The sequence below is a fragment of the Equus caballus genome, chromosome X (genome assembly GCF_041296265.1).
Source record: "Equus caballus isolate H_3958 breed thoroughbred chromosome X, TB-T2T, whole genome shotgun sequence".
NCBI lineage: Eukaryota > Metazoa > Chordata > Mammalia > Perissodactyla > Equidae > Equus > Equus caballus.
Window position 1 is genome coordinate 135247575 of NC_091715.1, and position 12028 is coordinate 135259602.

General features: G+C 37.3%; 1 non-coding gene across 1 annotated transcript; it reads left to right on the forward strand.

Annotated features, from left to right (window-relative positions):
* Positions 1-10193: 10193 nt before the first annotated feature.
* On the forward strand, positions 10194-10300 carry LOC111771667 (U6 spliceosomal RNA). The gene has a single exon (XR_002805595.1). It is a non-coding gene; the product is annotated as a U6 spliceosomal RNA (small nuclear RNA).
* Positions 10301-12028: the final 1728 nt, after the last annotated feature.

Genomic DNA, 12028 nt, shown 5'->3' on the forward strand with positions numbered 1-12028 from the left:
AAAGGCTGGCCTAGGAAATTAGGAGATTCATCTGTAGAGTCAAATACCTAAAGTATCTACTGTGTGCAAGGCATTAGGCATTTACAGTAGAAAATACACTGGACATGGAACTAGAAGTCTTGGGTTCACATCTAAATTCATATTCTGACTTGATATGAAACAATGGGTATAATAGTGTGCTGATTAAGAGAAAAGGATCTGGAACAGACTGCTTAAAGTTCAAATGCTAGCTCTATAAATTACTACTTTGGCAAGTTGCATACCTGCTATGTCCCTTGATTGCTTTATCTGTAAAATGGGAATGAGATGATAATACTACCTACTGTACACAATTGTTATTAGGATTAGATGCAATGACATGAATAAAACATATGCATCAATGTTTAGTACATTCTGATCAATCTTAGCCGTAATTATTATTGGTGCCATTCATTTAAATTGGAATAAGATCTCTCTATTGCTAGACTGTTGCCAAGATTACCTGATTTGATGTTTATACATTCACTTGTCAACATCCATTGTGTACATAATATATAGTGGACATAATTCAATACACAGTATTTCTCTATCAAGATGACGCAGAAACACCCTCAAGTAGCTTATAATCTGGTAGGGAAGATATAAAAAGTACATAAAATAAACTAGTAGAATGCATGGTAGAAAGTGACCATGTTCTAAAACAGGTGTAGATGACACACTGGAGTTCAGGGAAAGAGATAATCACTTCCCGCTGGAGCTATCAATAGGGGCTTGACGGACGTGAAAACACCTCCTTCAGAGTCTAAACGAGAGCTAGGAGTTGTAGATGAAAAATATGGAGGGAAGGACAAAGCCATTCCTGGTGGTCAAGTAGTGTGATGAAAAAACGAAGGTAGTTAAGACTAGCCATGTACATAAAACCATCATACACTCTAAAGCACTCCTCACCACATTTTAAGTCTTGAACCTCTTGGTTCTCACAGAAAAAAATTCATACACATGATTGCTTTCTAAGACAAATAGGAAACCAGCGTATTGCACAAAGATTTTTGCAATAGAGCTTAGGTTTGTTGTTCATGAAGCATACCCAAATAGCAACAGTATGTCGTCAACCCAGACTTAACCCAGTTTGCCTTTGTTAACTGGGCCAATTCCCACAGTAGAGAGTAGAATGAGAATCTGCTGACCTGTGTGCTACCCATGGCCCACTCAGGCACATTAAAGTATAAGCATCCATTTTCAGTATTCTTAACCGAGCTGCAGTTCACATTAGAGAGGAGAGAAAACTGCAGCCACTGTATTTCTTGGCAAGCTGCTTGAATAAAAATAGAGATCTGCTGACTAAGTATTCACTGTATCTGCAGACATTTCCCAGCTAGAGAAAGAGGCTTTTTTCCCCTAAGTTTTCCCCTTTTGAATGTTTACTTAAATTGGCCTCTCCGCTGTCTCCCCTCCATTAAAAAAATGATAAATAATTTTTTGAATTAATATTTGTAAAATAAATTCATACTTTTACTTTTAAAATTCTATATTTGTTCCAACTGTTCTTAACTACTAATCCTAACATATCTGCTTTTCTTTTGGAGATAAAATAAGGCCTCCATGTATTAGTTTTTGAATTTATGCATCAAATTGATTTGTTTGTTTTTTTAATTAAAGAAAAAGAATCTGAGCCCATGACACCATTAGTTAATAAATGCATTCTGGAACCACTGAAGATTTATAACTATCTAGGGAGACTTTAGAGAGCAGGTCTATATTTTATTCATTCAACAAACATTCTTAGGCCCTATTCTAAGCATTCTGCATGTATTAGACTCCTTAATCCCCAAAGGAACCCTACAAAGTTGGCCCTATTGTTATCATATTGCAGTTGAGGAAATTGAGGCACAGAGAGATTACACAATTTGTCCAAGGTCACTCAGCCAGAGTGTAAAGCAGAGGAGGGAGGCACATCCAGGCAGCCTGCATCCAGGGACCATGCTCTTAACCTTCATACGTGGCTACTTCTCTGTACTAATGATGATTTTAAGAACTGATATATTTCCACATCTTAAAAAAGAAACATCAAGTTCCAAACAGGACTATAATCTCAGGTTTTATACTTCTTTCCTCCTGTCCCAATTCATGACAAAACCACTGACCTTTCTGCTTAAGGATGATATCATGCCCCAGAGGAGAGATATGAAATGGTCTTTCCTTCATGTGACAGTACTATTAACACACTCTAGGATAACGTCAGACCCCAAAGTGACAAAAATATGTGGCTAAGGAGGGAGTTGTTGCACAAATTCAATGAGATAACACAAGTGGATATTCTTGTCATGAAGAAAGCAATTTACTCACATTAGCTGAATTGAAAGGGATGGCAATACATGATTTTCACGGTCTTGTCCATGAAAAATATTCTTTAGTTGCTAAAAAAACCATTTATTTATCCAAATGTCTATACTTATATTCAATAAGTTTAAGGTCCTTTTTTTAATTAGAATGACAGATCCCTGACCTATCAAACTCATACAATTATAAACATATTTGATTTTGTTGATCAGTGAGAATTTTTACGACTATCGCGTAGAGAGGAAGTATAATCTAGTACTTGAGCATGGACTCTAGAACTCAATGGCCTAGAGTTAAATCCAAGTTGTATATATTAACTGTGTGATCTGACACAAGTTACCCACCTCTCTGTGCCTCAGTAGCCTTGTCTGTAAAATGGCACTGATAACAGCACCTACTTCCTCAGTCTGCCATGAGGATTAGGTGAGCTGATTCCCCTGAAAAGCTTACATCATTGCCTGGAACATAGCAACTGCTATATACGTGTTTTCTGTTACTCTAAGTAATTGTGGAAAGCATGGGTCTGTAAACCATCTAAGCATACATAGTCTATTCAAAAAAGAAAAATTGGTTATCTTGTGGTATATGCCAGGCATGGTGCTAAGTATTTAGACTTAAAGAACAATGGAATAAAATTCCAGTTCTTTAAGGGTGCACAGCTCTTCAAGGAGGTGGCCGTGTAGAATTGAGGGGGAGACTGGCTACAGTTACTTTTAAGGAGGCAGGACCTCTTAAATTTAAGGCCCTTCTATTGAAGATCGTTAATGGGCTATGCAATGACGGATGGTAGCAGAGTTTGTAGCTGAGGCTGATGAAAGCGTTTCTGTTCTGTATTCTAAAGTGAGAGGAATATGAGGATCCCAGCAATACAAGAGGGAAGGAAAGAGACGACAGAATGCAAGTTGTAGGAATGGTGGTGGTTTTTCCAAGAGCATGGATAACTAATATTCTAAGTTATTTCTACACTTGAAAGGTAAGTACCTGTACCTCCTGGAACCTTTAGTAAAGTCTGATATGCACACACAATTGTCGCGTGTGTGTGTGCGTGTGCACTTTCTTTGTTCACTTTCAAGAAATCATGGAAAGGGCTGAATTCCACATCCAGGATGATTTGTCATGGAACAGGGACAACACACATAGGAAAATGAAGCAATCCCTGACTTGAATTAATCCAGTGGAAACAAGATATAAAAGCCAGAGTTGACCAAGCAAGGCCCCATGGTTTTGTAGGAATATCAGGAGAGTATTTCGGACTCTCCACAATCAGTGGCAGTGTATTCTATTTACTCTTCACAACAACCCTTGGAGTTCATCATATTGTTACTTTTATTTTATAGATGAGGACACGGATCAAAGAAAAGCTAAATAACTTGCCAAAATTTACCTACTTCATCATTTAACTTCCTCATTTTATAGTTGAGGAAAATGAGAGCCAGAGAAACTAAGAGTAAAACAGCTAGGGGGCTGACCCCATGGCCAAGTGGTTAAGTTTGCACACTTCACTTCAGCGGCCCAGGGTTTTGCTGGTTCCGATGCTAGGCACAGTCCTAGCACCGCTCATCATGCCATGCTGAGGTGGCGTCCCACATAGCACAACCAGAAGGAACTACAACTAGAATATACAACTATGTACTGGGGGGCTTTGGGGAGAGGAAGAGAAGAAAAAGAAGAAGATTGACAACAGATGTTAGCTCAGGTGCCAATCTTTGAAAAACTAAAAAACAGCTAGTGTGTATTAGCCATGTTAGTAGACTAACTACAAGTCAGTCTGACTTCTAATACCAAACACTTGCCACTACACCGCACTTCATCCTCTTGAGGAAATGTCTTGTGATTTTTATGACTCCCCAAAAACAGAAGCTTGGGGTCAATACTAATCACATTAGACTGGTAGTAGCCTGCTCAAAACAGACAAGAGAAACAGGGAGGAGAGAGAAATAACCTTCATTTCTAGCCCAGAGAACTCTTCCAAATCACAGCTGGCTAAACTAGAGAGAAGCTTTGCTTTGTCTGCCAAGAACAGAAGTCCATATCACCAAAAGTGTCTAAGATCACCAGCCAGACAGACAACATCCCACTTTTAATTTTACTTATTTTTGGCCAGACACACACATACACACACACACACACACACACACACACACAAAGTTGTTCGTTAAATCTCAAGTGGGAGATATGTTGTTGGATATAGCAAAACCTAAAAGTGACTGCTGGGTTTGTATATGAGAAAGTGTGCCTCATCGGCTCCCTTCAGAGATCTCCTCATGACTTACGAGGCCACGTTTCTTGTGGCATTAGGTCAATAAAGCCATTGCTTACAAATGAATTATACAGTGTGAACTGGTCAATTCCCTATTCCACAACATTTTTTTAACACGGAAACTAGGTCATAAAACCTGAGTTTCCTGACCACACTTAGTAGGCCCCAAGAATATTTTTATTTCCCGAATGAATCAATTTATCCTATACATTTTGCATATAGAATATTGAAGGAAACATTGTCTTATATTTTAGATACTTATATGAAATAATTAGAGGCCTTGATTCAGAAATATGACTCAAGAACTAACATGAAGGTGAACTTCATGAGCATCATGAGCTTCAAGAAACATTTGGCAATTTTCCATCATAATAACGCTTATCTTCAATTTATATTGTGAGATTTAAAAATGTTTCCAAGTAGTTTATAAAGTCCAACAGTCTCGTAGGAACTGAGATACAACAAAGCAGTGAAGCTGGAACACATTTTACCAAGTGATCATTTTGGGGTTATCTATCCTTTAATCACTCCAGACTGATAAAGCACAGTTAATTACTTAGATCAGGTCACAGAGTCAAAACTTAGCAGAAGATTGAAATGGTAGTTTATGAATTTGACTAAGATAGACAACCAATTTAAATAAGTCTAGAGCCAAAAGTGGCTTTTGCTCTGAATTTATGAAAGTAGGCAAGGCCAATACAAACTCGAAACTTGTCAGTTCATTGAATAATAAATCAGGAAAATATGATGTTTTATTGAAGTACTAAAATCTGTCAAAATTTGAGTTCCATGTAGATACAGGCCACACTTACTAGCTGAAAAGGCACTGTGATTGAAGTCAGACAAATCAGAGGTAAGGTCCTGGTTCTGCCACCTACAGGCTGCATGACCTCAAGTGAGCAGCTTAACCTCTTTCTTCCTTATTTCTCTCATCAGTAAAACTGGGACTACTTCACAGATATATCCCACAGGGTTTTATCATGCTTCTATCATGCTCTGCTTTACCACTTGACAATGAGAAGAAAATTTGAAACCTTTCAGAAACTGGATCCACACGCTTGGTTCAAGGCATGATAATTCTATCATTACAAAGAATATGTATAATATGGAAACATTATTTAAGAAAGGCATCAGTGGATTGCTATAGAAAATGAGCCTTTAATATACATGTGAATATTTTTGATTTACAAAAATCCATTACTTCTCTCCTTTACCACACAGAAGCAGTAAAACAATTTTGATTATATGCCCATATGACCTACAAGTAAGAAATCCAGCACAGTCAATTGATCCCATTAATGTCTAATGAAAAGCAGACATTAGCCAAAGTTTACTTTTAGCCATTTGAAGCAAACGTTATAAACACCAAAGAAACAGCTGAAACATTTATTTATGAATATAATTTATAGCAGACCATTTTCCAAACTCTGCTTTGCTCATCTCTTTTCCAAGTTTTCTGCTTTGTTTTCTCAATTAAATAACCAAAACAAGTTCATACATGTTACAGTTGGAAATAAGTATAAATTGGCCCCGGGAACCATATGAAAACTAGATTTCTTACATATTCATTTCTCTCATTAGTTTAAATTCTTGGTATCACTATTGAAAATGCTTTTAATTTCGTTAGTTTTGATGATTTTTCTCTTCACATTCCAATTAACCAAACACCATAATATGAAATGATACAATAGTTATGTAATTAGGTAGCATATAAGTTGTGAACCCTACATGTGGATGTATCTAAATTAAGGCCTCTTGTTTTTAACAGGGACATCAGATGCTGTAACTCTCTTAGTCATCTGGCGCTTTAAGGAAATCATCTTTTTCTCCACCTCTTCTGTCAGAATGCAACTCATATAACTGAAGTCATTCTCATTATATATCAAACTACAAAGACTGACATATCATAGCTGTGATATTTATACACGATATCACCATGGCAATGTTATCAAGTAAAAATCCTAATGTAATAGACACCTGGAGTGACGTCAGCATCATGGCAGAGTGAGTTTTCTGGGTAATCTCTCCCTTCCAACATACAATGAAAAGGACATTCATGGTCCAACAAAGGACATCTAAACACAACACAAAAAACATAAGAGAGACACATGCAGCCATATGACAGAGGGCAGAGAGGCTGGAGCCGCTCTTGGAGGGGATGCAATGCGGTAAGAGAAAACTTAGCTCCCTCCCCTAATAGACCGCAATCCAGGACCATGGATAGCCTCTGAGAGGGCAGGAATGGGGGAGGGGAATGTTCATTCGCAGGAAAATCACCTATCCCAGAAGGCCCTTGAAGTCTATAGGGAAGCTCTCTACCAGGGTGAAAGCTTTCACAGGGGGTGACATTATCAAGCCAACACCCAAGGAGAGTAGATAGCAAGAACAGAGGGAGAAAACCCAGAGAGTACACAGAAGAACCCCTACTCCACCCACCCAGCACTGGTTCAAGTCCGTGTGATCTCCACTGAAGGCAGAGGGCTTAGAATATGTGGCTCTTTATCCCCACCCAGTGGCAATAGGTGGTAACTGCGAACAAATAACACCAGGATGCAAAAAAACAGAGCCACTACCCCTAGCAATATCAAACATTATATTATATCTCCAGAGCAGAGAGAAAATAAGTATCCAGAAATAAGTCCTAAGGAAACAGAAAAAAGTAATCTAAATGACAAAGAATTTAAAATAGCTATCATCAAAAAACCCAATGTATTAAAAGAGCATGTAGAGAAACAATTCAACGAGTTCAGGAGGTACTTCACAAAAGAGATTGAAACTATAAAGAAGAATCAAACAGAAATATTAGAGATGAAAGACACAATAAAAGAAATAAAACAAAACATAGATTCCCTGAATGCTCAAACAGACATCATAGAGGAGAGTATCAGCATAATCAAAGATAGACATGTTGAAATGCTCCAGATGGAGGAGAGAGAACTAAGACTAAAAAAAAATGAAGAAAGTCTCTGAGAAATATCTGACTCAACTAGGAAATGCAACATAAGAATTACAGGTATTCAAGAAGGAGAAGACAAGCAGGGAGTAGAAAGCTTGTTCAAAGAAATAATAGAGAACTTCCCCAGCCTAGGGAAGGAGATGGAAATCCATGTGGAAGAGGCTATCAGATCTCCTAAATATGTCAATGTAAGAAGGCCCACAGCAAGGCATATAGTATTCAAACTTGCAAAAGTGAATGAGTAAGAAAGAATACTAAGGGCAGCAAGGCAGAAGAAAATAATGTACAAAGGAGCATGTATAAGGCTTTTGGCATATTTCTCTGCAGAAACCTTACAGGCTATGAGAGACTGGAATGACATAATCAAATCTTTGAAGGACAAAAACTGTCAGCCAAGTATACTCTATCCAGTGAAAACATGTTTTGGATATGATGGAGAAATAAAAACTCTCCAAGAAAACATAAGCTAAGGGAGTTCATAGCCACGAGACTTCCCCAACCACCCCCCCCCATAAGAAAGCCCTCATACCCCCCAAAAAAAAAGGTAGAAATGGGTTACAAAGCATGGAGTAAGCAGATAAATAGATAGACAGAATCAGAGCAGGATAGCAAATACTCAAGTATAGCATTAAAGACAAAGGGAAGAAAAACACCAAAAATAAAGATAATCTTGTCATTTTAACCACAAATTCATGACACAAGATGGAATAAGATGTGAGAAAAACAACTTAGGAGGGGAAGAGGAAAGAGACTGAATTGGTTTAGTCTAAGGAAACAATGGGCCATCAGAAAAGGGACTATCTTATCCTGAAGATTTCGAATACAAACCTCATGGTAACCACAAAGCAAAAAGTCAGAACAGAGACAGAAATAATAAATGAGAAGAAAACAAAGAAATACAACATAAAAAACTACATAGCTTGACTGGTAGACCAAAATACACAGGGTGAGAAACAAAGGAAATGCAGGAGAGCCAGAAAACAAGTGATAAAATGGCAGCATTAAGTCCTCATATATTGATAATCACTCTAAAGGTAAATGGATTGAATTCTCCAATAAAAAGACACAGAGTGGTGAGGTGGAGTAAAGAACAAGACCCAAAAATATGCTGCTTCCAGGAAACACATCTCAGCTCCAATGACAAACCGGCTCAGAGTGAAGGGATGGAAGATGATACTCCAAGCTAAGGGCAAATGAAAGAAAGCAGATGTTGCGATATTTATATCAGACAAAGTAGACTTCAAGATAAGACAGGTAAAGAGAGACAAAGAGGGGCAGTATACAATGATCAAAGGGACATTCCATCAAGAAGAAATAACACATAAATATCTATGCACCCAACACAGGAGTACCAAAGTTCATAAAGCAACTACTAACAAACCTAAAAGAAGACATTAATAATAACACAATAATAGTAGAGGACCTCGACACTCCACTCACATCAATGGATAGACCATCCAGGCAGAATTTCAACAAGGAAACAGTGGAATTAAATGAAAAGCTAGACCAGTTGGACTTAATAGACATATATATAACACTCCATCTAAAAACAGCAGAATACACATTCTTCTCAAGTGTACACAGAACCTTCTCAAGGATAGACCATATGTTGAGAAACAAGGTAAGCCTCAATAAATTTAAGAATTTTGAAATAATAACAAGCACCCTTTCCAATCACAATTCTATACAGATAGAAATTAATTACAAGGAAAATGTTGAGAAAGGGACAAAGATGTGGATACTAAACAACATGCCATTGAAAAAGCAGTGGATCATTGAAAAGATTAAAGGAGAAATCAAAAAATATCTGGAGGCAAATGAAAATGAAAACATATCATACCAACTCACATGGGATGAAGCAAAAGTTCTATTAATAGGGATATTCATTGCAACACAGGCTTACTTTAACAAACAAGTAAAATCCCGAATAAGCAATCTCAAACTAAACCTAACTGAATTAGAAAAATAACAAACAAAGGCCGAAGTCAGCAGAAGGAGAGAAATAATAAAAATCAGAGCAGAAATAAATGCTATTGAAACAAAAAGGCAGTAGAAAGGATCGATGAAACAAAGAGCTGGTTCTTTGAGAAGATAAATACAATTGACAAACCCCTAGACAGATTTACAAAGAGAAAAAGAGAGAAAGCTCAGATAAATAAAATTAGAAATGAAAGAGGAGAAATAACAACGGATATCACAGAAATGCAATGGATTATAAGAGAATACTATGAAAAGCTATGTGCCAAAGAAATGAACAATCTAGAGAAAATGGATAAATTCTTAGACTTCCTAAAGCTGAATCATGAACAAATAGAGAATCTGAATAGATCAATCAGAAGTAAAGGATTGAAACAGTAATCAAAAGTATCCCAAAGAATAAAAGCCCAGGACCAGATGGCTTCCCTGGGGAATTCTACCAAACTGTCAGAGAAGATTTAACACTTATCCTTCTCAAGCTATTCCAAAAAATTAGGGAAGATGGAACGCTTCCTGACACATTCTATGAGGTCAACATCACTCTGATACCAAAACCTAACAAGGACAAGACAAAAAAATGGAAAATTACTGGCCAATATCGCTGATGAACTTAGATGCAGAAATCCTCAACAAAGTATTGGCAAACTGGATACAGCAATACATCAAAAAGATCATACACTAGTGCTCGCTTTGGCAGCACATCTACTAAAATTGGAACGATACAGAGAAGATTAGCATGGCCCCTGCACAAGGATGACATGCAAATTCATGAAGCGTTCCATATTTTTGTACTCACAACATGACTAACAAAAATGTACAACTGAAATCTCACAAGGTTGTAATCTATCATAACATTAATAAATAAAAAAAAAGATCATACACTATGATCAAGTGGGATTTATTCCAGGGATGCAGGGATGGTTCAACATCCGCAAGTCAATCAATGTGATACACCACATTAACAAAATGAGGAATAAATCTACATGATCATCTCAATAGATGCAGAGAAAGTATTTGACAAGATCCGACAGCCATTTGTGATAAAAACTCTTATCAAAATGGGGATAGAAGGAAATTATCTCAACATAATAAAGGCCATATATGAAAAACTCACAGCCAACATCATACTAAATGGGGAAACACTGAACACCATCCCTCTGAGAACAGGAACAAGAAAACGATGCCCACTATAACCACTCTTATTCAACATAGTACTAGAGATTCTTGCCAGAGCAATTAGGCAAGAGAAAGAAAAAAGGAATCCAAAAGAGAATGAAGAAGTGAAACTCTCACTAATTGCAGATGACATGATTTTATATATAGAAAACCATAAATAATCCATCATAAAACTATTAGAAATAATTAACAACTACAGCAAAGTTGTGCAGTACAAAATCAACTTACAAAAATCAGTTGCGTTGCTGTACTCTAATAATGAACTTATAGAAAGAGAACTCAAGAATACAATTCCAGGGCCTGCCTGGTGGCACAGAGGTTAAGTGCTAACATTCTGCTTTGGTGGCCCAGGGTTCGCCGTTTCAGATGCCAGGTGCGGACATGGCACTACTTGGCACGCCATGCTGTGGTAGGCATCCTGCATATGAAGTAGAGGAAGATGGGCATGGATGTGAGCTCAGGGTCAGTCTTCCTAAGTGAAAAGAGGAGGATTGGCAGCAGTTAGCTCAGGGCTAATCTTCCTCAAAAAAAAAAAAAAAAAAAAGAATTCAATAAGACATTATTGAAAGCAATAGATAATGACATAAAGAGATGGAAAGAGATTCCATACACATGGATTGGAAGAATAAACATAGTTAAAATGTCCATACTACCCAAAGGGATCTACAGACTCAATGCCATCCCAATCAGAATCCCAATGACATTCTTCACAGAAGTAGAACAAAGAATCCTAAAATTCATAGGGGGCAACCAAAGCCCCTGAATTGTTAAAGCAATACTGAGAAAAAGAACAAAGCTGGAGGTATTACAATCCCTGACTTCAAAATGTACTGCAAATCCATAGTGATCAAAACAGCATGGTACTGGTGCAAAAACAGGCACACAGATCAATGGAACAGAACTGAAAGCCCAGAAATAAAACCACACATCTACGGACAGCTAATCTTCAACAAAGCTTCCAAGAACATACAATGGAGAAAAGATAGTGTCTTCAATAAATGGGGTTGGGAAAACTGGACAGCCACATGCAAAAGAATGATGGTAGACCATTATCTCATGCCATACACAAAAATAAACGCAAAATGGATCAAAGAATTGAAGATAAGTCCGGAAACTATTAAACTCCTGGAAAATAATATATGTAGTACACTCTTTGACATCGAATTTAAAAGCATCTTTAAATCTTTCCTTGAGAAGACATGGGAAACAAAAGAAAAAATAAACAAGTGGGAGTTTATCAGAATAAAGAGCTTCAGCAAGGCAAAAGTATCTAGGATCAAAACAAAAGGAAAACCCACCAATTGGGAGAAAATATTTGCAAATCATATATCCCATAAGGG